This window comes from Leuresthes tenuis, unplaced genomic scaffold, assembly GCF_036924035.1.
Source record: "Leuresthes tenuis unplaced genomic scaffold, fLeuTen1.0.hap1 SCAF_21, whole genome shotgun sequence".
NCBI classification, from domain to species: Eukaryota; Metazoa; Chordata; class Actinopteri; order Atheriniformes; family Atherinopsidae; genus Leuresthes; species Leuresthes tenuis.
In genome coordinates this window covers 16,490,561-16,517,625 of record NW_027325375.1, presented here as the reverse complement: position 1 = coordinate 16,517,625, position 27,065 = coordinate 16,490,561, and the positions used below count along the sequence as shown (strand labels likewise).

Below are 27,065 nucleotides of genomic sequence, written 5' to 3'. Positions count from 1 at the left end.
TGTGAGGGTCGAGCTCACGACCTTGAAATTATGCCACTGAAACGCTGCCAACTGCGCATCAGTCAGATTGCAATGCTTTTCTTAAAGAGAGATGGTTTGAATCCACATAAACTGTGTTTGACACCAGGTTGAAAGGCTTTTCTGAGGGAGTGATGTTTTTCGAATCCCAATAACTTGTATTTGACACCTTCCACAGTTGAGAGTCATTGAGCTTCAGAGTGGGCTTTCTGCAGCCACAACAGAGAGCAACCAGAGCAACTTGTACCCACCAATTTTACAGCTGTAACTGAGGTGAAGTGCTATAGAGCCCCCATCAAAACATCTGCCCCGTGTGAGGGTCGAACTCACGACCTTGGGATGATGCCACTGATACGCTGCCTACTCCACATCAGTCAGGTTAAAACACTTTTCTAAAAGAGAGATGGTTCGAATCCCCAAAATGTGTGTTTGACACCAGATTGCAAGGTCGAACTCACGACCTTGAAATTATGCCTACTGCACATCAGTTAGATTGAATCCCCATAACTTGTGTTTGACACCAGATTGGAAGGCTTTTTTAAGAGAGTGATGTTTCGCATCCCCTTTACTTTTATTTGACAGCTTCCACAGTTTGGAGTGATAGACCTTCCGAATGGGCTTTCTGCAGCCACCACAGAGACAAATTTTGGCTGTACATTGACTGTAAATAAGTGAGATTGCAAGGCTTTTCTTCAAGAGAGATGGTTTGAATCCCCATAACTTGTGTTTGAGATTGGAAGGTTTTTCTAAGAGAGTGATGTTTCGAATCCCCATAACTTGTGTTTGACACCTTCCACAGATTGTAGTGATTGAGCTTCCAAGTTGACGTTCTGTAGATACAACAGAAAGCAATCAGAGCCACTTGTGCCCACCAACTTTCCAGCTGTAAGTGAGGGGAAGCGCTATGGACACCACATCAAAACATCTGCCCCGTGTGAGGTTCGAGCTCACAACCTGACATGCTGCTTACTGCACATCAGTCAGTCTGCAGCGCTTTTCCAATAAAGAGATTGTTCGAATCTCCATAAATGATGTTAGACAGTAAGTTGCAAGATTTTTCTGAAGGAGAGATGGTTCGAATCCCCATAACTTGTGTTTTACACCTTCCACACTCTGGAGTGATTGACCTTCCCAGTGGGCTTTCTGCAGCTAACACAGAGAGCAACCGGAGGCACTTGTGGCCAGCAACTTTCCAGCTGTAACTGAGGGTAAGCGCTATTGACCCTTTAATCAAAATCAATGCCCCGTGTGAGGGTTGAACTCACGACCTTCAGATTATGAGACTGACGCGCTGCCTACTGCGCCAACGAGGCCTGAAAAGCTTGAAAATACATGTATTGTGAGGGTAGACTCACTTTCCCACACTGATTCATTAGTCCTGCAGACTTTGCTAAAAGTAGTCCTTCAAATGACCTGTTGTTTAGACTAAAGGTTAAACACTCAACTCACAAGTTTCTTCATCTGGCTTTTCTTCTCATTTTGAAAGTTTATGGAAAGTTGCAAAAGTGGTAGTTTCACGTTGGATAAACTAGATTGACTTGCCCCATGTCAGTCTATATCAAGAGAAGGAGAGTCTGCAAAGGTGCTTTTGTCACACTGCATATTCTATTATGACAGTAACGGCAAAACCCAAGGAAAATTTGTCTGACTTGACAAGTTTCAGCGGATAATAAGGAGAGCAGAAACTGAAAGACGACAAAGATCTGATTGCAACGCTTTTCTTAAAGAGAGATGGCGTGAATCCCCATTGATTGTGTTTGACACCAGATTACAAGGTTCTTCTACGAGAATATCTTTTTGAATCTCCATAACTTGTATTTGACACCTTCCACACTTAGGCGTGATTGAGCTTCCAAGTTGATTTTCTGCATCCACAACAGAAATCAACCGGAGCCACTTGTGCCCACCAACTTTCAAGCTGTGACTGAGGTGAGGTGCGATAGACACCACATCAAAACAACTACCCCGTGTGAGGGTCGAGCTCACGACCTTGAAATTATGCCACTGACACGCTGCCAACTGCGCATCAGTCAGATTGCAATGCTATTCTTAAAGAGAGATGGTTTGAATCCACATAAATTGTGTTTGACACCAGGTTGAAAGGCTTTTCTGAGGGAGTGATGTTTTTCGAATCCCAATAACTTGTATTTGACACCTTCCACAGTTGAGAGTCATTGAGCTTCAGAGTGGGCTTTCTGCAGCCACAACAGAGAGCAACCAGAGCAACTTGTACCCACCAACTTTACAGCTGTAACTGAGGTGAAGTGCTATAGAGCCCCCATCAAAACATCTGCCCCGTGTGAGGGTCGAACTCACGACCTTGGGATGATGCCACTGATACGCTGCCTACTCCACATCAGTCAGGTTAAAACACTTTTCTAAAAGAGAGATGGTTCGAATCCCCAAAATGTGTGTTTGACACCAGATTGCAAGGTCGAACTCACGACCTTGAAATTATGCCTACTGCACATCAGTTAGATTGAATCCCCATAACTTGTGTTTGACACCAGATTGGAAGGCTTTTTTAAGAGAGTGATGTTTCGCATCCCCTTTACTTTTATTTGACAGCTTCCACAGTTTGGAGTGATAGACCTTCCGAATGGGCTTTCTGCAGCCACCACAGAGACAAATTTTGGCTGTACATTGACTGTAAATAAGTGAGATTGAAAGGCTTTTCTTCAAGAGAGATGGTTTGAATCCCCATAACTTGTGTTTGAGATTGGAAGGTTTTTCTAAGAGAGTGATGTTTCGAATCCCCATAACTTGTATTTGACACCTTCCACAGATTGTAGTGATTGAGCTTCCAAGTTGACGTTCTGTAGATACAACAGAAAGCAATCAGAGCCACCAACTTTCCAGCTGTAAGTGAGGGGAAGCGCTATGGACACCACATGAAAACATCTGCCCCGTGTGAGGTTCGAGCTCACAACCTGACATGCTGCTTACTGCACATCAGTCAGTCTGCAGCGCTTTTCCAATAAAGAGATTGTTCGAATCTCCATAAATGATGTTAGACAGTAAGTTGCAAGATTTTTCTGAAGGAGAGATGGTTCGAATCCCCATAACTTGTGTTTTACACCTTCCACACTCTGGAGTGATTGACCTTCCCAGTGGGCTTTCTGCAGCTAACACAGAGAGCAACCGGAGGCACTTGTGGCCAGCAACTTTCCAGCTGTAACTGAGGGTAAGCGCTATTGACCCTTTAATCAAAATCAATGCCCCGTGTGAGGGTTGAACTCACGACCTTCAGGTTATGAGACTGACGCGCTGCCTACTGCGCCAACGAGGCCTGGAAAGCTTGAAAATACATGTATTGTGAGGGTAGACTCACTTTCCCACACTGATTCATTAGTCCTGCAGACTTTGCTAAAAGTAGTCCTTCAAATGACCTGTTGTTTAGACTAAAGGTTAAACACTCAACTCACAAGTTTCTTCATCTGGCTTTTCTTCTCATTTTGAAAGTTTATGGAAAGTTGCAAAAGTGGTAGTTTCACGTTGGATAAACTAGATTGACTTGCCCCATGTCAGTCTATATCAAGAGAAGGAGAGTCTGCAAAGGTGCTTTTGTCACACTGCATATTCTATTATGACAGTAACGGCAAAACCCAAGGAAAATTTGTCTGACTTGACAAGTTTCAGCGGATAATAAGGAGAGCAGAAACTGAAAGACGACAAAGATCTGATTGCAACGCTTTTCTTAAAGAGAGATGGCGTGAATCCCCATTGATTGTGTTTGACACCAGATTACAAGGTTCTTCTACGAGAATATCTTTTTGAATCTCCATAACTTGTTTTTGACACCTTCCACACTTAGGCGTGATTGAGCTTCCAAGTTGATTTTCTGCATCCACAACAGAAATCAACCGGAGCCACTTGTGCCCACCAACTTTCAAGCTGTGACTGAGGTGAGGTGCGATAGACACCACATCAAAACATCTACCCCGTGTGAGGGTCGAGCTCACGACCTTGAAATTATGCCACTGAAACGCTGCCAACTGCACATCAGTCAGATTGCAATGCTTTTCTTAAAGAGAGGTGGTTTGAATCCACATAAACTGTGTTTGACACCAGGTTGAAAGGCTTTTCTGAGGGAGTGATGTTTTTCGAATCCCAATAACTTGTATTTGACACCTTCCACAGTTGAGAGTCATTGAGCTTCAGAGTGGGCTTTCTGCAGCCACAACAGAGAGCAACCAGAGCAACTTGTACCCACCAACTTTACAGCTGTAACTGAGGTGAAGTGCTATAGAGTCCCCATCAAAACATCTGCCCCGTGTGAGGGTCGAACTCCCGACCTTGGGATGATGCCACTGATACGCTGCCTACTCCACATCAGTCAGGTTAAAACCCTTTTCTAAAAGAGAGATGGTTCGAATCCCCAAAATGTGTGTTTGACACCAGATTGCAAGGTCGAACTCACGACCTTGAAATTATGCCTACTGCACATCAGTTAGATTGAATCCCCATAACTTGTGTTTGACACCAGATTGGAAGGCTTTTTTAAGAGAGTGATGTTTCGCATCCCCTTTACTTTTATTTGACAGCTTCCACAGTTAGGAGTGATAGACCTTCCGAATGGGCTTTCTGCAGCCACCACAGAGACAAATTTTGGCTGTACATTGACTGTAAATAAGTGAGATTGCAAGGCTTTTCTTCAAGAGAGATGGTTTGAATCCCCATAACTTGTGTTTGAGATTGGAAGGTTTTTCTAAGAGAGTGATGTTTCGAATCCCCATAACTTGTATTTGACACCTTCCACAGATTGGAGTGATTGAGCTTCCAAGTTGACGTTCTGTAGATACAACAGAAAGCAATCAGAGCCACTTGTGCCCACCAACTTTCCAGCTGTAAGTGAGGGGAAGCGCTATGGACACCACATCAAAACATCTGCCCCGTGTGAGGTTCGAGCTCACAACCTGACATGCTGCTTACTGCACATCAGTCAGTCTGCAGCGCTTTTCCAATAAAGAGATTGTTCGAATCTCCATAAATGATGTTAGACAGTAAGTTGCAAGATTTTTCTGAAGGAGAGATGGTTCGAATCCCCATAACTTGTGTTTTACACCTTCCATACTCTGGAGTGATTGACCTTCCCAGTGGGCTTTCTGCAGCTAACACAGAGAGCAACCGGAGGCACTTGTGGCCAGCAACTTTCCAGCTGTAACTGAGGGTAAGCGCTATTGACCCTTTAATCAAAATCAATGCCCCGTGTGAGGGTTGAACTCACGACCTTCAGATTATGAGACTGACGCGCTGCCTACTGCGCCAACGAGGCCTGAAAAGCTTGAAAATACATGTATTGTGAGGGTAGACTCACTTTCCCACACTGATTCATTAGTCCTGCAGACTTTGCTAAAAGTAGTCCTTCAAATGACCTGTTGTTTAGACTAAAGGTTAAACACTCAACTCACAAGTTTCTTCATCTGGCTTTTCTTCTCATTTTGAAAGTTTATGGAAAGTTGCAAAAGTGGTAGTTTCACGTTGGATAAACTAGATTGACTTGCCCCATGTCAGTCTATATCAAGAGAAGGAGAGTCTGCAAAGGTGCTTTTGTCACACTGCATATTCTATTATGACAGTAACGGCAAAACCCAAGGAAAATTTGTCTGACTTGACAAGTTTCAGCGGATAATAAGGAGAGCAGAAACTGAAAGACGACAAAGATCTGATTGCAACGCTTTTCTTAAAGAGAGATGGCGTGAATCCCCATTGATTGTGTTTGACACCAGATTACAAGGTTCTTCTACGAGAATATCTTTTTGAATCTCCATAACTTGTATTTGACACCTTCCACACTTAGGCGTGATTGAGCTTCCAAGTTGATTTTCTGCATCCACAACAGAAATCAACCGGAGCCACTTGTGCCCACCAACTTTCAAGCTGTGACTGAGGTGAGGTGCGATAGACACCACATCAAAACATCTACCCCGTGTGAGGGTCGAGCTCACGACCTTGAAATTATGCCACTGAAACGCTGCCAACTGCGCATCAGTCAGATTGCAATGCTTTTCTTAAAGAGAGATGGTTTGAATCCACATAAACTGTGTTTGACACCAGGTTGAAAGGCTTTTCTGAGGGAGTGATGTTTTTCGAATCCCAATAACTTGTATTTGACACCTTCCACAGTTGAGAGTCATTGAGCTTCAGAGTGGGCTTTCTGCAGCCACAACAGAGAGCAACCAGAGCAACTTGTACCCACCAACTTTACAGCTGTAACTGAGGTGAAGTGCTATAGAGTCCCCATCAAAACATCTGCCCCGTGTGAGGGTCGAACTCCCGACCTTGGGATGATGCCACTGATACGCTGCCTACTCCACATCAGTCAGGTTAAAACCCTTTTCTAAAAGAGAGATGGTTCGAATCCCCAAAATGTGTGTTTGACACCAGATTGCAAGGTCGAACTCACGACCTTGAAATTATGCCTACTGCACATCAGTTAGATTGAATCCCCATAACTTGTGTTTGACACCAGATTGGAAGGCTTTTTTAAGAGAGTGATGTTTCGCATCCCCTTTACTTTTATTTGACAGCTTCCACAGTTAGGAGTGATAGACCTTCCGAATGGGCTTTCTGCAGCCACCACAGAGACAAATTTTGGCTGTACATTGACTGTAAATAAGTGAGATTGCAAGGCTTTTCTTCAAGAGAGATGGTTTGAATCCCCATAACTTGTGTTTGAGATTGGAAGGTTTTTCTAAGAGAGTGATGTTTCGAATCCCCATAACTTGTATTTGACACCTTCCACAGATTGGAGTGATTGAGCTTCCAAGTTGACGTTCTGTAGATACAACAGAAAGCAATCAGAGCCACTTGTGCCCACCAACTTTCCAGCTGTAAGTGAGGGGAAGCGCTATGGACACCACATCAAAACATCTGCCCCGTGTGAGGTTCGAGCTCACAACCTGACATGCTGCTTACTGCACATCAGTCAGTCTGCAGCGCTTTTCCAATAAAGAGATTGTTCGAATCTCCATAAATGATGTTAGACAGTAAGTTGCAAGATTTTTCTGAAGGAGAGATGGTTCGAATCCCCATAACTTGTGTTTTACACCTTCCATACTCTGGAGTGATTGACCTTCCCAGTGGGCTTTCTGCAGCTAACACAGAGAGCAACCGGAGGCACTTGTGGCCAGCAACTTTCCAGCTGTAACTGAGGGTAAGCGCTATTGACCCTTTAATCAAAATCAATGCCCCGTGTGAGGGTTGAACTCACGACCTTCAGATTATGAGACTGACGCGCTGCCTACTGCGCCAACGAGGCCTGAAAAGCTTGAAAATACATGTATTGTGAGGGTAGACTCACTTTCCCACACTGATTCATTAGTCCTGCAGACTTTGCTAAAAGTAGTCCTTCAAATGACCTGTTGTTTAGACTAAAGGTTAAACACTCAACTCACAAGTTTCTTCATCTGGCTTTTCTTCTCATTTTGAAAGTTTATGGAAAGTTGCAAAAGTGGTAGTTTCACGTTGGATAAACTAGATTGACTTGCCCCATGTCAGTCTATATCAAGAGAAGGAGAGTCTGCAAAGGTGCTTTTGTCACACTGCATATTCTATTATGACAGTAACGGCAAAACCCAAGGAAAATTTGTCTGACTTGACAAGTTTCAGCGGATAATAAGGAGAGCAGAAACTGAAAGACGACAAAGATCTGATTGCAACGCTTTTCTTAAAGAGAGATGGCGTGAATCCCCATTGATTGTGTTTGACACCAGATTACAAGGTTCTTCTACGAGAATATCTTTTTGAATCTCCATAACTTGTATTTGACACCTTCCACACTTAGGCGTGATTGAGCTTCCAAGTTGATTTTCTGCATCCACAACAGAAATCAACCGGAGCCACTTGTGCCCACCAACTTTCAAGCTGTGACTGAGGTGAGGTGCGATAGACACCACATCAAAACATCTACCCCGTGTGAGGGTCGAGCTCACGACCTTGAAATTATGCCACTGAAACGCTGCCAACTGCGCATCAGTCAGATTGCAATGCTATTCTTAAAGAGAGATGGTTTGAATCCACATAAATTGTGTTTGACACAAGGTTGAAAGGCTTTTCTGAGGGAGTGATGTTTTTCGAATCCCAATAACTTGTATTTGACACCTTCCACAGTTGAGAGTCATTGAGCTTCAGAGTGGGCTTTCTGCAGCCACAACAGAGAGCAACCAGAGCAACTTGTACCCACCAACTTTACAGCTGTAACTGAGGTGAAGTGCTATAGAGCCCCCATCAAAACATCTGCCCCGTGTGAGGGTCGAACTCCCGACCTTGGGATGATGCCACTGATACGCTGCCTACTCCACATCAGTCAGGTTAAAACACTTTTCTAAAAGAGAGATGGTTCGAATCCCCAAAATGTGTGTTTGACACCAGATTGCAAGGTCGAACTCACGACCTTGAAATTATGCCTACTGCACATCAGTTAGATTGAATCCCCATAACTTGTGTTTGACACCAGATTGGAAGGCTTTTTTAAGAGAGTGATGTTTCGCATCCCCTTTACTTTTATTTGACAGCTTCCACAGTTTGGAGTGATAGACCTTCCGAATGGGCTTTCTGCAGCCACCACAGAGACAAATTTTGGCTGTACATTGACTGTAAATAAGTGAGATTGAAAGGCTTTTCTTCAAGAGAGATGGTTTGAATCCCCATAACTTGTGTTTGAGATTGGAAGGTTTTTCTAAGAGAGTGATGTTTCGAATCCCCATAACTTGTATTTGACACCTTCCACAGATTGTAGTGATTGAGCTTCCAAGTTGACGTTCTGTAGATACAACAGAAAGCAATCAGAGCCACCAACTTTCCAGCTGTAAGTGAGGGGAAGCGCTATGGACACCACATGAAAACATCTGCCCCGTGTGAGGTTCGAGCTCACAACCTGACATGCTGCTTACTGCACATCAGTCAGTCTGCAGCGCTTTTCCAATAAAGAGATTGTTCGAATCTCCATAAATGATGTTAGACAGTAAGTTGCAAGATTTTTCTGAAGGAGAGATGGTTCGAATCCCCATAACTTGTGTTTTACACCTTCCACACTCTGGAGTGATTGACCTTCCCAGTGGGCTTTCTGCAGCTAACACAGAGAGCAACCGGAGGCACTTGTGGCCAGCAACTTTCCAGCTGTAACTGAGGGTAAGCGCTATTGACCCTTTAATCAAAATCAATGCCCCGTGTGAGGGTTGAACTCACGACCTTCAGATTATGAGACTGACGCGCTGCCTACTGCGCCAACGAGGCCTGAAAAGCTTGAAAATACATGTATTGTGAGGGTAGACTCACTTTCCCACACTGATTCATTAGTCCTGCAGACTTTGCTAAAAGTAGTCCTTCAAATGACCTGTTGTTTAGACTAAAGGTTAAACACTCAACTCACAAGTTTCTTCATCTGGCTTTTCTTCTCATTTTGAAAGTTTATGGAAAGTTGCAAAAGTGGTAGTTTCACGTTGGATAAACTAGATTGACTTGCCCCATGTCAGTCTATATCAAGAGAAGGAGAGTCTGCAAAGGTGCTTTTGTCACACTGCATATTCTATTATGACAGTAACGGCAAAACCCAAGGAAAATTTGTCTGACTTGACAAGTTTCAGCGGATAATAAGGAGAGCAGAAACTGAAAGACGACAAAGATCTGATTGCAACGCTTTTCTTAAAGAGAGATGGCGTGAATCCCCATTGATTGTGTTTGACACCAGATTACAAGGTTCTTCTACGAGAATATCTTTTTGAATCTCCATAACTTGTATTTGACACCTTCCACACTTAGGCGTGATTGAGCTTCCAAGTTGATTTTCTGCATCCACAACAGAAATCAACCGGAGCCACTTGTGCGCACCAACTTTCAAGCTGTGACTGAGGTGAGGTGCGATAGACACCACATCAAAACATCTACCCCGTGTGAGGGTCGAACTCACGACCTTGAAATTATGCCACTGAAACGCTGCCAACTGCACATCAGTCAGATTGCAATGCTTTTCTTAAAGAGAGATGGTTTGAATCCACATAAATTGTGTTTGACACCAGGTTGAAAGGCTTTTCTGAGGGAGTGATGTTTTTCGAATCCCAATAACTTGTATTTGACACCTTCCACAGTTGAGAGTCATTGAGCTTCAGAGTGGGCTTTCTGCAGCCACAACAGAGAGCAACCAGAGCAACTTGTACCCACCAACTTTACAGCTGTAACTGAGGTGAAGTGCTATAGAGCCCCCATCAAAACATCTGCCCCGTGTGAGGGTCGAACTCACGACCTTGGGATGATGCCACTGATACGCTGCCTACTCCACATCAGTCAGGTTAAAACACTTTTCTAAAAGAGAGATGGTTCGAATCCCCAAAATGTGTGTTTGACACCAGATTGCAAGGTCGAACTCACGACCTTGAAATTATGCCTACTGCACATCAGTTAGATTGAATCCCCCATAACTTGTGTTTGACACCAGATTGGAAGGCTTTTTTAAGAGAGTGATGTTTCGCATCCCCTTTACTTTTATTTGACAGCTTCCACAGTTTGGAGTGATAGACCTTCCGAATGGGCTTTCTGCAGCCACCACAGAGACAAATTTTGGCTGTACATTGACTGTAAATAAGTGAGATTGCAAGGCTTTTCTTCAAGAGAGATGGTTTGAATCCCCATAACTTGTGTTTGAGATTGGAAGGTTTTTCTAAGAGAGTGATGTTTCGATTCCCAATAACTTGTATTTGACACCTTCCACAGATTGGAGTGATTGAGCTTCCAAGTTGACGTTCTGTAGATACAACAGAAAGCAATCAGAGCCACTTGTGCCCACCAACTTTCCAGCTGTAAGTGAGGGGAAGCGCTATGGACACCACATGAAAACATGTGCCCCGTGTGAGGTTCGAGCTCACAACCTGACATGCTGCTTACTGCACATCAGTCAGTCTGCAGCGCTTTTCCAATAAAGAGATTGTTCGAATCTCCATAAATGATGTTAGACAGTAAGTTGCAAGATTTTTCTGAAGGAGAGATGGTTCGAATCCCCATAACTTGTGTTTTACACCTTCCACACTCTGGAGTGATTGACCTTCCCAGTGGGCTTTCTGCAGCTAACACAGAGAGCAACCGGAGGCACTTGTGGCCAGCAACTTTCCAGCTGTAACTGAGGGTAAGCGCTATTGACCCTTTAATCAAAATCAATGCCCCGTGTGAGGGTTGAACTCACGACCTTCAGATTATGAGACTGACGCGCTGCCTACTGCGCCAACGAGGCCTGAAAAGCTTGAAAATACATGTATTGTGAGGGTAGACTCACTTTCCCACACTGATTCATTAGTCCTGCAGACTTTGCTAAAAGTAGTCCTTCAAATGACCTGTTGTTTAGACTAAAGGTTAAACACTCAACTCACAAGTTTCTTCATCTGGCTTTTCTTCTCATTTTGAAAGTTTATGGAAAGTTGCAAAAGTGGTAGTTTCACGTTGGATAAACTAGATTGACTTGCCCCATGTCAGTCTATATCAAGAGAAGGAGAGTCTGCAAAGGTGCTTTTGTCACACTGCATATTCTATTATGACAGTAACGGCAAAACCCAAGGAAAATTTGTCTGACTTGACAAGTTTCAGCGGATAATAAGGAGAGCAGAAACTGAAAGACGACAAAGATCTGATTGCAACGCTTTTCTTAAAGAGAGATGGCGTGAATCCCCATTGATTGTGTTTGACACCAGATTACAAGGTTCTTCTACGAGAATATCTTTTTGAATCTCCATAACTTGTATTTGACACCTTCCACACTTAGGCGTGATTGAGCTTCCAAGTTGATTTTCTGCATCCACAACAGAAATCAACCGGAGCCACTTGTGCGCACCAACTTTCAAGCTGTGACTGAGGTGAGGTGCGATAGACACCACATCAAAACATCTACCCCGTGTGAGGGTCGAACTCACGACCTTGAAATTATGCCACTGAAACGCTGCCAACTGCACATCAGTCAGATTGCAATGCTTTTCTTAAAGAGAGATGGTTTGAATCCACATAAATTGTGTTTGACACCAGGTTGAAAGGCTTTTCTGAGGGAGTGATGTTTTTCGAATCCCAATAACTTGTATTTGACACCTTCCACAGTTGAGAGTCATTGAGCTTCAGAGTGGGCTTTCTGCAGCCACAACAGAGAGCAACCAGAGCAACTTGTACCCACCAACTTTACAGCTGTAACTGAGGTGAAGTGCTATAGAGCCCCCATCAAAACATCTGCCCCGTGTGAGGGTCGAATTCCCGACCTTGGGATGATGCCACTGATACGCTGCCTACTCCACATCAGTCAGGTTAAAACACTTTTCTAAAAGAGAGATGGTTCGAATCCCCAAAATGTGTGTTTGACACCAGATTGCAAGGTCGAACTCACGACCTTGAAATTATGCCTACTGCACATCAGTTAGATTGAATCCCCCATAACTTGTGTTTGACACCAGATTGGAAGGCTTTTTTAAGAGAGTGATGTTTCGCATCCCCTTTACTTTTATTTGACAGCTTCCACAGTTTGGAGTGATAGACCTTCCGAATGGGCTTTCTGCAGCCACCACAGAGACAAATTTTGGCTGTACATTGACTGTAAATAAGTGAGATTGCAAGGCTTTTCTTCAAGAGAGATGGTTTGAATCCCCATAACTTGTGTTTGAGATTGGAAGGTTTTTCTAAGAGAGTGATGTTTCGATTCCCAATAACTTGTATTTGACACCTTCCACAGATTGGAGTGATTGAGCTTCCAAGTTGACGTTCTGTAGATACAACAGAAAGCAATCAGAGCCACTTGTGCCCACCAACTTTCCAGCTGTAAGTGAGGGGAAGCGCTATGGACACCACATGAAAACATCTGCCCCGTGTGAGGTTCGAGCTCACAACCTGACATGCTGCTTACTGCACATCAGTCAGTCTGCAGCGCTTTTCCAATAAAGAGATTGTTCGAATCTCCATAAATGATGTTAGACAGTAAGTTGCAAGATTTTTCTGAAGGAGAGATGGTTCGAATCCCCATAACTTGTGTTTTACACCTTCCACACTCTGGAGTGATTGACCTTCCCAGTGGGCTTTCTGCAGCTAACACAGAGAGCAACCGGAGGCACTTGTGGCCAGCAACTTTCCAGCTGTAACTGAGGGTAAGCGCTATTGACCCTTTAATCAAAATCAATGCCCCGTGTGAGGGTTGAACTCACGACCTTCAGATTATGAGACTGACGCGCTGCCTACTGCGCCAACGAGGCCTGAAAAGCTTGAAAATACATGTATTGTGAGGGTAGACTCACTTTCCCACACTGATTCATTAGTCCTGCAGACTTTGCTAAAAGTAGTCCTTCAAATGACCTGTTGTTTAGACTAAAGGTTAAACACTCAACTCACAAGTTTCTTCATCTGGCTTTTCTTCTCATTTTGAAAGTTTATGGAAAGTTGCAAAAGTGGTAGTTTCACGTTGGATAAACTAGATTGACTTGCCCCATGTCAGTCTATATCAAGAGAAGGAGAGTCTGCAAAGGTGCTTTTGTCACACTGCATATTCTATTATGACAGTAACGGCAAAACCCAAGGAAAATTTGTCTGACTTGACAAGTTTCAGCGGATAATAAGGAGAGCAGAAACTGAAAGACGACAAAGATCTGATTGCAACGCTTTTCTTAAAGAGAGATGGCGTGAATCCCCATTGATTGTGTTTGACACCAGATTACAAGGTTCTTCTACGAGAATATCTTTTTGAATCTCCATAACTTGTATTTGACACCTTCCACACTTAGGCGTGATTGAGCTTCCAAGTTGATTTTCTGCATCCACAACAGAAATCAACCGGAGCCACTTGTGCGCACCAACTTTCAAGCTGTGACTGAGGTGAGGTGCGATAGACACCACATCAAAACATCTACCCCGTGTGAGGGTCGAACTCACGACCTTGAAATTATGCCACTGAAACGCTGCCAACTGCACATCAGTCAGATTGCAATGCTTTTCTTAAAGAGAGATGGTTTGAATCCACATAAATTGTGTTTGACACCAGGTTGAAAGGCTTTTCTGAGGGAGTGATGTTTTTCGAATCCCAATAACTTGTATTTGACACCTTCCACAGTTGAGAGTCATTGAGCTTCAGAGTGGGCTTTCTGCAGCCACAACAGAGAGCAACCAGAGCAACTTGTACCCACCAACTTTACAGCTGTAACTGAGGTGAAGTGCTATAGAGCCCCCATCAAAACATCTGCCCCGTGTGAGGGTCGAACTCCCGACCTTGGGATGATGCCACTGATACGCTGCCTACTCCACATCAGTCAGGTTAAAACACTTTTCTAAAAGAGAGATGGTTCGAATCCCCAAAATGTGTGTTTGACACCAGATTGCAAGGTCGAACTCACGACCTTGAAATTATGCCTACTGCACATCAGTTAGATTGAATCCCCCATAACTTGTGTTTGACACCAGATTGGAAGGCTTTTTTAAGAGAGTGATGTTTCGCATCCCCTTTACTTTTATTTGACAGCTTCCACAGTTTGGAGTGATAGACCTTCCGAATGGGCTTTCTGCAGCCACCACAGAGACAAATTTTGGCTGTACATTGACTGTAAATAAGTGAGATTGCAAGGCTTTTCTTCAAGAGAGATGGTTTGAATCCCCATAACTTGTGTTTGAGATTGGAAGGTTTTTCTAAGAGAGTGATGTTTCGATTCCCAATAACTTGTATTTGACACCTTCCACAGATTGGAGTGATTGAGCTTCCAAGTTGACGTTCTGTAGATACAACAGAAAGCAATCAGAGCCACTTGTGCCCACCAACTTTCCAGCTGTAAGTGAGGGGAAGCGCTATGGACACCACATGAAAACATCTGCCCCGTGTGAGGTTCGAGCTCACAACCTGACATGCTGCTTACTGCACATCAGTCAGTCTGCAGCGCTTTTCCAATAAAGAGATTGTTCGAATCTCCATAAATGATGTTAGACAGTAAGTTGCAAGATTTTTCTGAAGGAGAGATGGTTCGAATCCCCATAACTTGTGTTTTACACCTTCCACACTCTGGAGTGATTGACCTTCCCAGTGGGCTTTCTGCAGCTAACACAGAGAGCAACCGGAGGCACTTGTGGCCAGCAACTTTCCAGCTGTAACTGAGGGTAAGCGCTATTGACCCTTTAATCAAAATCAATGCCCCGTGTGAGGGTTGAACTCACGACCTTCAGATTATGAGACTGACGCGCTGCCTACTGCGCCAACGAGGCCTGAAAAGCTTGAAAATACATGTATTGTGAGGGTAGACTCACTTTCCCACACTGATTCATTAGTCCTGCAGACTTTGCTAAAAGTAGTCCTTCAAATGACCTGTTGTTTAGACTAAAGGTTAAACACTCAACTCACAAGTTTCTTCATCTGGCTTTTCTTCTCATTTTGAAAGTTTATGGAAAGTTGCAAAAGTGGTAGTTTCACGTTGGATAAACTAGATTGACTTGCCCCATGTCAGTCTATATCAAGAGAAGGAGAGTCTGCAAAGGTGCTTTTGTCACACTGCATATTCTATTATGACAGTAACGGCAAAACCCAAGGAAAATTTGTCTGACTTGACAAGTTTCAGCGGATAATAAGGAGAGCAGAAACTGAAAGACGACAAAGATCTGATTGCAACGCTTTTCTTAAAGAGAGATGGCGTGAATCCCCATTGATTGTGTTTGACACCAGATTACAAGGTTCTTCTACGAGAATATCTTTTTGAATCTCCATAACTTGTATTTGACACCTTCCACACTTAGGCGTGATTGAGCTTCCAAGTTGATTTTCTGCATCCACAACAGAAATCAACCGGAGCCACTTGTGCGCACCAACTTTCAAGCTGTGACTGAGGTGAGGTGCGATAGACACCACATCAAAACATCTACCCCGTGTGAGGGTCGAACTCACGACCTTGAAATTATGCCACTGAAACGCTGCCAACTGCACATCAGTCAGATTGCAATGCTTTTCTTAAAGAGAGATGGTTTGAATCCACATAAATTGTGTTTGACACCAGGTTGAAAGGCTTTTCTGAGGGAGTGATGTTTTTCGAATCCCAATAACTTGTATTTGACACCTTCCACAGTTGAGAGTCATTGAGCTTCAGAGTGGGCTTTCTGCAGCCACAACAGAGAGCAACCAGAGCAACTTGTACCCACCAACTTTACAGCTGTAACTGAGGTGAAGTGCTATAGAGCCCCCATCAAAACATCTGCCCCGTGTGAGGGTCGAACTCCCGACCTTGGGATGATGCCACTGATACGCTGCCTACTCCACATCAGTCAGGTTAAAACACTTTTCTAAAAGAGAGATGGTTCGAATCCCCAAAATGTGTGTTTGACACCAGATTGCAAGGTCGAACTCACGACCTTGAAATTATGCCTACTGCACATCAGTTAGATTGAATCCCCCATAACTTGTGTTTGACACCAGATTGGAAGGCTTTTTTAAGAGAGTGATGTTTCGCATCCCCTTTACTTTTATTTGACAGCTTCCACAGTTTGGAGTGATAGACCTTCCGAATGGGCTTTCTGCAGCCACCACAGAGACAAATTTTGGCTGTACATTGACTGTAAATAAGTGAGATTGCAAGGCTTTTCTTCAAGAGAGATGGTTTGAATCCCCATAACTTGTGTTTGAGATTGGAAGGTTTTTCTAAGAGAGTGATGTTTCGAATCCCAATAACTTGTATTTGACACCTTCCACAGATTGGAGTGATTGAGCTTCCAAGTTGACGTTCTGTAGATACAACAGAAAGCAATCAGAGCCACTTGTGCCCACCAACTTTCCAGCTGTAAGTGAGGGGAAGCGCTATGGACACCACATGAAAACATCTGCCCCGTGTGAGGTTCGAGCTCACAACCTGACATGCTGCTTACTGCACATCAGTCAGTCTGCAGCGCTTTTCCAATAAAGAGATTGTTCGAATCTCCATAAATGATGTTAGACAGTAAGTTGCAAGATTTTTCTGAAGGAGAGATGGTTCGAATCCCCATAACTTGTGTTTTACACCTTCCACACTCTGGAGTGATTGACCTTCCCAGTGGGCTTTCTGCAGCTAACACAGAGAGCAACCGGAGGCACTTGTGGCCAGCAACTTTCCAGCTGTAACTGAGGGTAAGCGCTATTGACCCTTTAATCAAAATCAATGCCCCGTGTGAGGGTTGAACTCACGACCTTCAGATTATGAGACTGACGCGCTGCCTACTGCGCCAACGAGGCCTGAAAAGCTTGAAAATACATGTATTGTGAGGGTAGACTCACTTTCCCACACTGATTCATTAGTCCTGCAGACTTTGCTAAAAGTAGTCCTTCAAATGACCTGTTGTTTAGACTAAAGGTTAAACACTCAACTCACAAGTTTCTTCATCTGGCTTTTCTTCTCATTTTGAAAGTTTATGGAAAGTTGCAAAAGTGGTAGTTTCACGTTGGATAAACTAGATTGACTTGCCCCATGTCAGTCTATATCAAGAGAAGGAGAGTCTGCAAAGGTGCTTTTGTCACACTGCATATTCTATTATGACAGTAACGGCAAAACCCAAGGAAAATTTGTCTGACTTGACAAGTTTCAGCGGATAATAAGGAGAGCAGAAACTGAAAGACGACAAAGATCTGATTGCAACGCTTTTCTTAAAGAGAGATGGCGTGAATCCCCATTGATTGTGTTTGACACCAGATTACAAGGTTCTTCTACGAGAATATCTTTTTGAATCTCCATAACTTGTATTTGACACCTTCCACACTTAGGCGTGATTGAGCTTCCAAGTTGATTTTCTGCATCCACAACAGAAATCAACCGGAGCCACTTGTGCGCACCAACTTTCAAGCTGTGACTGAGGTGAGGTGCGATAGACACCACATCAAAACATCTACCCCGTGTGAGGGTCGAACTCACGACCTTGAAATTATGCCACTGAAACGCTGCCAACTGCACATCAGTCAGATTGCAATGCTTTTCTTAAAGAGAGATGGTTTGAATCCACATAAATTGTGTTTGACACCAGGTTGAAAGGCTTTTCTGAGGGAGTGATGTTTTTCGAATCCCAATAACTTGTATTTGACACCTTCCACAGTTGAGAGTCATTGAGCTTCAGAGTGGGCTTTCTGCAGCCACAACAGAGAGCAACCAGAGCAACTTGTACCCACCAACTTTACAGCTGTAACTGAGGTGAAGTGCTATAGAGCCCCCATCAAAACATCTGCCCCGTGTGAGGGTCGAACTCCCGACCTTGGGATGATGCCACTGATACGCTGCCTACTCCACATCAGTCAGGTTAAAACACTTTTCTAAAAGAGAGATGGTTCGAATCCCCAAAATGTGTGTTTGACACCAGATTGCAAGGTCGAACTCACGACCTTGAAATTATGCCTACTGCACATCAGTTAGATTGAATCCCCCATAACTTGTGTTTGACACCAGATTGGAAGGCTTTTTTAAGAGAGTGATGTTTCGCATCCCCTTTACTTTTATTTGACAGCTTCCACAGTTTGGAGTGATAGACCTTCCGAATGGGCTTTCTGCAGCCACCACAGAGACAAATTTTGGCTGTACATTGACTGTAAATAAGTGAGATTGCAAGGCTTTTCTTCAAGAGAGATGGTTTGAATCCCCATAACTTGTGTTTGAGATTGGAAGGTTTTTCTAAGAGAGTGATGTTTCGATTCCCAATAACTTGTATTTGACACCTTCCACAGATTGGAGTGATTGAGCTTCCAAGTTGACGTTCTGTAGATACAACAGAAAGCAATCAGAGCCACTTGTGCCCACCAACTTTCCAGCTGTAAGTGAGGGGAAGCGCTATGGACACCACATGAAAACATCTGCCCCGTGTGAGGTTCGAGCTCACAACCTGACATGCTGCTTACTGCACATCAGTCAGTCTGCAGCGCTTTTCCAATAAAGAGATTGTTCGAATCTCCATAAATGATGTTAGACAGTAAGTTGCAAGATTTTTCTGAAGGAGAGATGGTTCGAATCCCCATAACTTGTGTTTTACACCTTCCACACTCTGGAGTGATTGACCTTCCCAGTGGGCTTTCTGCAGCTAACACAGAGAGCAACCGGAGGCACTTGTGGCCAGCAACTTTCCAGCTGTAACTGAGGGTAAGCGCTATTGACCCTTTAATCAAAATCAATGCCCCGTGTGAGGGTTGAACTCACGACCTTCAGATTATGAGACTGACGCGCTGCCTACTGCGCCAACGAGGCCTGAAAAGCTTGAAAATACATGTATTGTGAGGGTAGACTCACTTTCCCACACTGATTCATTAGTCCTGCAGACTTTGCTAAAAGTAGTCCTTCAAATGACCTGTTGTTTAGACTAAAGGTTAAACACTCAACTCACAAGTTTCTTCATCTGGCTTTTCTTCTCATTTTGAAAGTTTATGGAAAGTTGCAAAAGTGGTAGTTTCACGTTGGATAAACTAGATTGACTTGCCCCATGTCAGTCTATATCAAGAGAAGGAGAGTCTGCAAAGGTGCTTTTGTCACACTGCATATTCTATTATGACAGTAACGGCAAAACCCAAGGAAAATTTGTCTGACTTGACAAGTTTCAGCGGATAATAAGGAGAGCAGAAACTGAAAGACGACAAAGATCTGATTGCAACGCTTTTCTTAAAGAGAGATGGCGTGAATCCCCATTGATTGTGTTTGACACCAGATTACAAGGTTCTTCTACGAGAATATCTTTTTGAATCTCCATAACTTGTATTTGACACCTTCCACACTTAGGCGTGATTGAGCTTCCAAGTTGATTTTCTGCATCCACAACAGAAATCAACCGGAGCCACTTGTGCGCACCAACTTTCAAGCTGTGACTGAGGTGAGGTGCGATAGACACCACATCAAAACATCTACCCCGTGTGAGGGTCGAACTCACGACCTTGAAATTATGCCACTGAAACGCTGCCAACTGCACATCAGTCAGATTGCAATGCTTTTCTTAAAGAGAGATGGTTTGAATCCACATAAATTGTGTTTGACACCAGGTTGAAAGGCTTTTCTGAGGGAGTGATGTTTTTCGAATCCCAATAACTTGTATTTGACACCTTCCACAGTTGAGAGTCATTGAGCTTCAGAGTGGGCTTTCTGCAGCCACAACAGAGAGCAACCAGAGCAACTTGTACCCACCAACTTTACAGCTGTAACTGAGGTGAAGTGCTATAGAGCCCCCATCAAAACATCTGCCCCGTGTGAGGGTCGAACTCCCGACCTTGGGATGATGCCACTGATACGCTGCCTACTCCACATCAGTCAGGTTAAAACACTTTTCTAAAAGAGAGATGGTTCGAATCCCCAAAATGTGTGTTTGACACCAGATTGCAAGGTCGAACTCACGACCTTGAAATTATGCCTACTGCACATCAGTTAGATTGAATCCCCCATAACTTGTGTTTGACACCAGATTGGAAGGCTTTTTTAAGAGAGTGATGTTTCGCATCCCCTTTACTTTTATTTGACAGCTTCCACAGTTTGGAGTGATAGACCTTCCGAATGGGCTTTCTGCAGCCACCACAGAGACAAATTTTGGCTGTACATTGACTGTAAATAAGTGAGATTGCAAGGCTTTTCTTCAAGAGAGATGGTTTGAATCCCCATAACTTGTGTTTGAGATTGGAAGGTTTTTCTAAGAGAGTGATGTTTCGAATCCCAATAACTTGTATTTGACACCTTCCACAGATTGGAGTGATTGAGCTTCCAAGTTGACGTTCTGTAGATACAACAGAAAGCAATCAGAGCCACTTGTGCCCACCAACTTTCCAGCTGTAAGTGAGGGGAAGCGCTATGGACACCACATGAAAACATCTGCCCCGTGTGAGGTTCGAGCTCACAACCTGACATGCTGCTTACTGCACATCAGTCAGTCTGCAGCGCTTTTCCAATAAAGAGATTGTTCGAATCTCCATAAATGATGTTAGACAGTAAGTTGCAAGATTTTTCTGAAGGAGAGATGGTTCGAATCCCCATAACTTGTGTTTTACACCTTCCACACTCTGGAGTGATTGACCTTCCCAGTGGGCTTTCTGCAGCTAACACAGAGAGCAACCGGAGGCACTTGTGGCCAGCAACTTTCCAGCTGTAACTGAGGGTAAGCGCTATTGACCCTTTAATCAAAATCAATGCCCCGTGTGAGGGTTGAACTCACGACCTTCAGATTATGAGACTGACGCGCTGCCTACTGCGCCAACGAGGCCTGAAAAGCTTGAAAATACATGTATTGTGAGGGTAGACTCACTTTCCCACACTGATTCATTAGTCCTGCAGACTTTGCTAAAAGTAGTCCTTCAAATGACCTGTTGTTTAGACTAAAGGTTAAACACTCAACTCACAAGTTTCTTCATCTGGCTTTTCTTCTCATTTTGAAAGTTTATGGAAAGTTGCAAAAGTGGTAGTTTCACGTTGGATAAACTAGATTGACTTGCCCCATGTCAGTCTATATCAAGAGAAGGAGAGTCTGCAAAGGTGCTTTTGTCACACTGCATATTCTATTATGACAGTAACGGCAAAACCCAAGGAAAATTTGTCTGACTTGACAAGTTTCAGCGGATAATAAGGAGAGCAGAAACTGAAAGACGACAAAGATCTGATTGCAACGCTTTTCTTAAAGAGAGATGGCGTGAATCCCCATTGATTGTGTTTGACACCAGATTACAAGGTTCTTCTACGAGAATATCTTTTTGAATCTCCATAACTTGTATTTGACACCTTCCACACTTAGGCGTGATTGAGCTTCCAAGTTGATTTTCTGCATCCACAACAGAAATCAACCGGAGCCACTTGTGCGCACCAACTTTCAAGCTGTGACTGAGGTGAGGTGCGATAGACACCACATCAAAACATCTACCCCGTGTGAGGGTCGAACTCACGACCTTGAAATTATGCCACTGAAACGCTGCCAACTGCACATCAGTCAGATTGCAATGCTTTTCTTAAAGAGAGATGGTTTGAATCCACATAAATTGTGTTTGACACCAGGTTGAAAGGCTTTTCTGAGGGAGTGATGTTTTTCGAATCCCAATAACTTGTATTTGACACCTTCCACAGTTGAGAGTCATTGAGCTTCAGAGTGGGCTTTCTGCAGCCACAACAGAGAGCAACCAGAGCAACTTGTACCCACCAACTTTACAGCTGTAACTGAGGTGAAGTGCTATAGAGCCCCCATCAAAACATCTGCCCCGTGTGAGGGTCGAACTCCCGACCTTGGGATGATGCCACTGATACGCTGCCTACTCCACATCAGTCAGGTTAAAACACTTTTCTAAAAGAGAGATGGTTCGAATCCCCAAAATGTGTGTTTGACACCAGATTGCAAGGTCGAACTCACGACCTTGAAATTATGCCTACTGCACATCAGTTAGATTGAATCCCCCATAACTTGTGTTTGACACCAGATTGGAAGGCTTTTTTAAGAGAGTGATGTTTCGCATCCCCTTTACTTTTATTTGACAGCTTCCACAGTTTGGAGTGATAGACCTTCCGAATGGGCTTTCTGCAGCCACCACAGAGACAAATTTTGGCTGTACATTGACTGTAAATAAGTGAGATTGCAAGGCTTTTCTTCAAGAGAGATGGTTTGAATCCCCATAACTTGTGTTTGAGATTGGAAGGTTTTTCTAAGAGAGTGATGTTTCGAATCCCAATAACTTGTATTTGACACCTTCCACAGATTGGAGTGATTGAGCTTCCAAGTTGACGTTCTGTAGATACAACAGAAAGCAATCAGAGCCACTTGTGCCCACCAACTTTCCAGCTGTAAGTGAGGGGAAGCGCTATGGACACCACATGAAAACATCTGCCCCGTGTGAGGTTCGAGCTCACAACCTGACATGCTGCTTACTGCACATCAGTCAGTCTGCAGCGCTTTTCCAATAAAGAGATTGTTCGAATCTCCATAAATGATGTTAGACAGTAAGTTGCAAGATTTTTCTGAAGGAGAGATGGTTCGAATCCCCATAACTTGTGTTTTACACCTTCCACACTCTGGAGTGATTGACCTTCCCAGTGGGCTTTCTGCAGCTAACACAGAGAGCAACCGGAGGCACTTGTGGCCAGCAACTTTCCAGCTGTAACTGAGGGTAAGCGCTATTGACCCTTTAATCAAAATCAATGCCCCGTGTGAGGGTTGAACTCACGACCTTCAGATTATGAGACTGACGCGCTGCCTACTGCGCCAACGAGGCCTGAAAAGCTTGAAAATACATGTATTGTGAGGGTAGACTCACTTTCCCACACTGATTCATTAGTCCTGCAGACTTTGCTAAAAGTAGTCCTTCAAATGACCTGTTGTTTAGACTAAAGGTTAAACACTCAACTCACAAGTTTCTTCATCTGGCTTTTCTTCTCATTTTGAAAGTTTATGGAAAGTTGCAAAAGTGGTAGTTTCACGTTGGATAAACTAGATTGACTTGCCCCATGTCAGTCTATATCAAGAGAAGGAGAGTCTGCAAAGGTGCTTTTGTCACACTGCATATTCTATTATGACAGTAACGGCAAAACCCAAGGAAAATTTGTCTGACTTGACAAGTTTCAGCGGATAATAAGGAGAGCAGAAACTGAAAGACGACAAAGATCTGATTGCAACGCTTTTCTTAAAGAGAGATGGCGTGAATCCCCATTGATTGTGTTTGACACCAGATTACAAGGTTCTTCTACGAGAATATCTTTTTGAATCTCCATAACTTGTATTTGACACCTTCCACACTTAGGCGTGATTGAGCTTCCAAGTTGATTTTCTGCATCCACAACAGAAATCAACCGGAGCCACTTGTGCGCACCAACTTTCAAGCTGTGACTGAGGTGAGGTGCGATAGACACCACATCAAAACATCTACCCCGTGTGAGGGTCGAACTCACGACCTTGAAATTATGCCACTGAAACGCTGCCAACTGCACATCAGTCAGATTGCAATGCTTTTCTTAAAGAGAGATGGTTTGAATCCACATAAATTGTGTTTGACACCAGGTTGAAAGGCTTTTCTGAGGGAGTGATGTTTTTCGAATCCCAATAACTTGTATTTGACACCTTCCACAGTTGAGAGTCATTGAGCTTCAGAGTGGGCTTTCTGCAGCCACAACAGAGAGCAACCAGAGCAACTTGTACCCACCAACTTTACAGCTGTAACTGAGGTGAAGTGCTATAGAGCCCCCATCAAAACATCTGCCCCGTGTGAGGGTCGAACTCACGACCTTGGGATGATGCCACTGATACGCTGCCTACTCCACATCAGTCAGGTTAAAACACTTTTCTAAAAGAGAGATGGTTCGAATCCCCAAAATGTGTGTTTGACACCAGATTGCAAGGTCGAACTCACGACCTTGAAATTATGCCTACTGCACATCAGTTAGATTGAATCCCCCATAACTTGTGTTTGACACCAGATTGGAAGGCTTTTTTAAGAGAGTGATGTTTCGCATCCCCTTTACTTTTATTTGACAGCTTCCACAGTTTGGAGTGATAGACCTTCCGAATGGGCTTTCTGCAGCCACCACAGAGACAAATTTTGGCTGTACATTGACTGTAAATAAGTGAGATTGCAAGGCTTTTCTTCAAGAGAGATGGTTTGAATCCCCATAACTTGTGTTTGAGATTGGAAGGTTTTTCTAAGAGAGTGATGTTTCGATTCCCAATAACTTGTATTTGACACCTTCCACAGATTGGAGTGATTGAGCTTCCAAGTTGACGTTCTGTAGATACAACAGAAAGCAATCAGAGCCACTTGTGCCCACCAACTTTCCAGCTGTAAGTGAGGGGAAGCGCTATGGACACCACATGAAAACATGTGCCCCGTGTGAGGTTCGAGCTCACAACCTGACATGCTGCTTACTGCACATCAGTCAGTCTGCAGCGCTTTTCCAATAAAGAGATTGTTCGAATCTCCATAAATGATGTTAGACAGTAAGTTGCAAGATTTTTCTGAAGGAGAGATGGTTCGAATCCCCATAACTTGTGTTTTACACCTTCCACACTCTGGAGTGATTGACCTTCCCAGTGGGCTTTCTGCAGCTAACACAGAGAGCAACCGGAGGCACTTGTGGCCAGCAACTTTCCAGCTGTAACTGAGGGTAAGCGCTATTGACCCTTTAATCAAAATCAATGCCCCGTGTGAGGGTTGAACTCACGACCTTCAGATTATGAGACTGACGCGCTGCCTACTGCGCCAACGAGGCCTGAAAAGCTTGAAAATACATGTATTGTGAGGGTAGACTCACTTTCCCACACTGATTCATTAGTCCTGCAGACTTTGCTAAAAGTAGTCCTTCAAATGACCTGTTGTTTAGACTAAAGGTTAAACACTCAACTCACAAGTTTCTTCATCTGGCTTTTCTTCTCATTTTGAAAGTTTATGGAAAGTTGCAAAAGTGGTAGTTTCACGTTGGATAAACTAGATTGACTTGCCCCATGTCAGTCTATATCAAGAGAAGGAGAGTCTGCAAAGGTGCTTTTGTCACACTGCATATTCTATTATGACAGTAACGGCAAAACCCAAGGAAAATTTGTCTGACTTGACAAGTTTCAGCGGATAATAAGGAGAGCAGAAACTGAAAGACGACAAAGATCTGATTGCAACGCTTTTCTTAAAGAGAGATGGCGTGAATCCCCATTGATTGTGTTTGACACCAGATTACAAGGTTCTTCTACGAGAATATCTTTTTGAATCTCCATAACTTGTATTTGACACCTTCCACACTTAGGCGTGATTGAGCTTCCAAGTTGATTTTCTGCATCCACAACAGAAATCAACCGGAGCCACTTGTGCGCACCAACTTTCAAGCTGTGACTGAGGTGAGGTGCGATAGACACCACATCAAAACATCTACCCCGTGTGAGGGTCGAACTCACGACCTTGAAATTATGCCACTGAAACGCTGCCAACTGCACATCAGTCAGATTGCAATGCTTTTCTTAAAGAGAGATGGTTTGAATCCACATAAATTGTGTTTGACACCAGGTTGAAAGGCTTTTCTGAGGGAGTGATGTTTTTCGAATCCCAATAACTTGTATTTGACACCTTCCACAGTTGAGAGTCATTGAGCTTCAGAGTGGGCTTTCTGCAGCCACAACAGAGAGCAACCAGAGCAACTTGTACCCACCAACTTTACAGCTGTAACTGAGGTGAAGTGCTATAGAGCCCCCATCAAAACATCTGCCCCGTGTGAGGGTCGAACTCCCGACCTTGGGATGATGCCACTGATACGCTGCCTACTCCACATCAGTCAGGTTAAAACACTTTTCTAAAAGAGAGATGGTTCGAATCCCCAAAATGTGTGTTTGACACCAGATTGCAAGGTCGAACTCACGACCTTGAAATTATGCCTACTGCACATCAGTTAGATTGAATCCCCCATAACTTGTGTTTGACACCAGATTGGAAGGCTTTTTTAAGAGAGTGATGTTTCGCATCCCCTTTACTTTTATTTGACAGCTTCCACAGTTTGGAGTGATAGACCTTCCGAATGGGCTTTCTGCAGCCACCACAGAGACAAATTTTGGCTGTACATTGACTGTAAATAAGTGAGATTGCAAGGCTTTTCTTCAAGAGAGATGGTTTGAATCCCCATAACTTGTGTTTGAGATTGGAAGGTTTTTCTAAGAGAGTGATGTTTCGATTCCCAATAACTTGTATTTGACACCTTCCACAGATTGGAGTGATTGAGCTTCCAAGTTGACGTTCTGTAGATACAACAGAAAGCAATCAGAGCCACTTGTGCCCACCAACTTTCCAGCTGTAAGTGAGGGGAAGCGCTATGGACACCACATGAAAACATGTGCCCCGTGTGAGGTTCGAGCTCACAACCTGACATGCTGCTTACTGCACATCAGTCAGTCTGCAGCGCTTTTCCAATAAAGAGATTGTTCGAATCTCCATAAATGATGTTAGACAGTAAGTTGCAAGATTTTTCTGAAGGAGAGATGGTTCGAATCCCCATAACTTGTGTTTTACACCTTCCACACTCTGGAGTGATTGACCTTCCCAGTGGGCTTTCTGCAGCTAACACAGAGAGCAACCGGAGGCACTTGTGGCCAGCAACTTTCCAGCTGTAACTGAGGGTAAGCGCTATTGACCCTTTAATCAAAATCAA

General features: G+C 43.7%; 13 non-coding genes across 13 annotated transcripts; all 13 read right to left on the bottom strand.

The window, feature by feature from the left end:
- Nucleotides 1-1,258: 1,258 nt before the first annotated feature.
- Nucleotides 1,259-1,331, bottom strand: trnam-cau (transfer RNA methionine (anticodon CAU)). The gene has a single exon. It is a non-coding gene; the product is annotated as a tRNA-Met (tRNA).
- Nucleotides 1,332-3,234: 1,903 nt separating this feature from the next.
- trnam-cau (transfer RNA methionine (anticodon CAU)) lies at nt 3,235-3,307 on the bottom strand. The gene has a single exon. It is a non-coding gene; the product is annotated as a tRNA-Met (tRNA).
- Nucleotides 3,308-5,220: 1,913 nt separating this feature from the next.
- Nucleotides 5,221-5,293, bottom strand: trnam-cau (transfer RNA methionine (anticodon CAU)). The gene has a single exon. It is a non-coding gene; the product is annotated as a tRNA-Met (tRNA).
- Nucleotides 5,294-7,206: 1,913 nt separating this feature from the next.
- Nucleotides 7,207-7,279, bottom strand: trnam-cau (transfer RNA methionine (anticodon CAU)). Its single transcript has one exon. It is a non-coding gene; the product is annotated as a tRNA-Met (tRNA).
- Nucleotides 7,280-9,182: 1,903 nt separating this feature from the next.
- trnam-cau (transfer RNA methionine (anticodon CAU)) lies at nt 9,183-9,255 on the bottom strand. Its single transcript has one exon. It is a non-coding gene; the product is annotated as a tRNA-Met (tRNA).
- Nucleotides 9,256-11,169: 1,914 nt separating this feature from the next.
- trnam-cau (transfer RNA methionine (anticodon CAU)) lies at nt 11,170-11,242 on the bottom strand. The gene has a single exon. It is a non-coding gene; the product is annotated as a tRNA-Met (tRNA).
- Nucleotides 11,243-13,156: 1,914 nt separating this feature from the next.
- On the bottom strand, nt 13,157-13,229 carry trnam-cau (transfer RNA methionine (anticodon CAU)). The gene has a single exon. It is a non-coding gene; the product is annotated as a tRNA-Met (tRNA).
- Nucleotides 13,230-15,143: 1,914 nt separating this feature from the next.
- trnam-cau (transfer RNA methionine (anticodon CAU)) lies at nt 15,144-15,216 on the bottom strand. The gene has a single exon. It is a non-coding gene; the product is annotated as a tRNA-Met (tRNA).
- A 1,914-nt stretch (nt 15,217-17,130) lies between these two features.
- Nucleotides 17,131-17,203, bottom strand: trnam-cau (transfer RNA methionine (anticodon CAU)). The gene has a single exon. It is a non-coding gene; the product is annotated as a tRNA-Met (tRNA).
- Nucleotides 17,204-19,117: 1,914 nt separating this feature from the next.
- Nucleotides 19,118-19,190, bottom strand: trnam-cau (transfer RNA methionine (anticodon CAU)). Its single transcript has one exon. It is a non-coding gene; the product is annotated as a tRNA-Met (tRNA).
- Nucleotides 19,191-21,104: 1,914 nt separating this feature from the next.
- Nucleotides 21,105-21,177, bottom strand: trnam-cau (transfer RNA methionine (anticodon CAU)). The gene has a single exon. It is a non-coding gene; the product is annotated as a tRNA-Met (tRNA).
- Nucleotides 21,178-23,091: 1,914 nt separating this feature from the next.
- Nucleotides 23,092-23,164, bottom strand: trnam-cau (transfer RNA methionine (anticodon CAU)). The gene has a single exon. It is a non-coding gene; the product is annotated as a tRNA-Met (tRNA).
- Nucleotides 23,165-25,078: 1,914 nt separating this feature from the next.
- Nucleotides 25,079-25,151, bottom strand: trnam-cau (transfer RNA methionine (anticodon CAU)). The gene has a single exon. It is a non-coding gene; the product is annotated as a tRNA-Met (tRNA).
- Nucleotides 25,152-27,065: the final 1,914 nt, after the last annotated feature.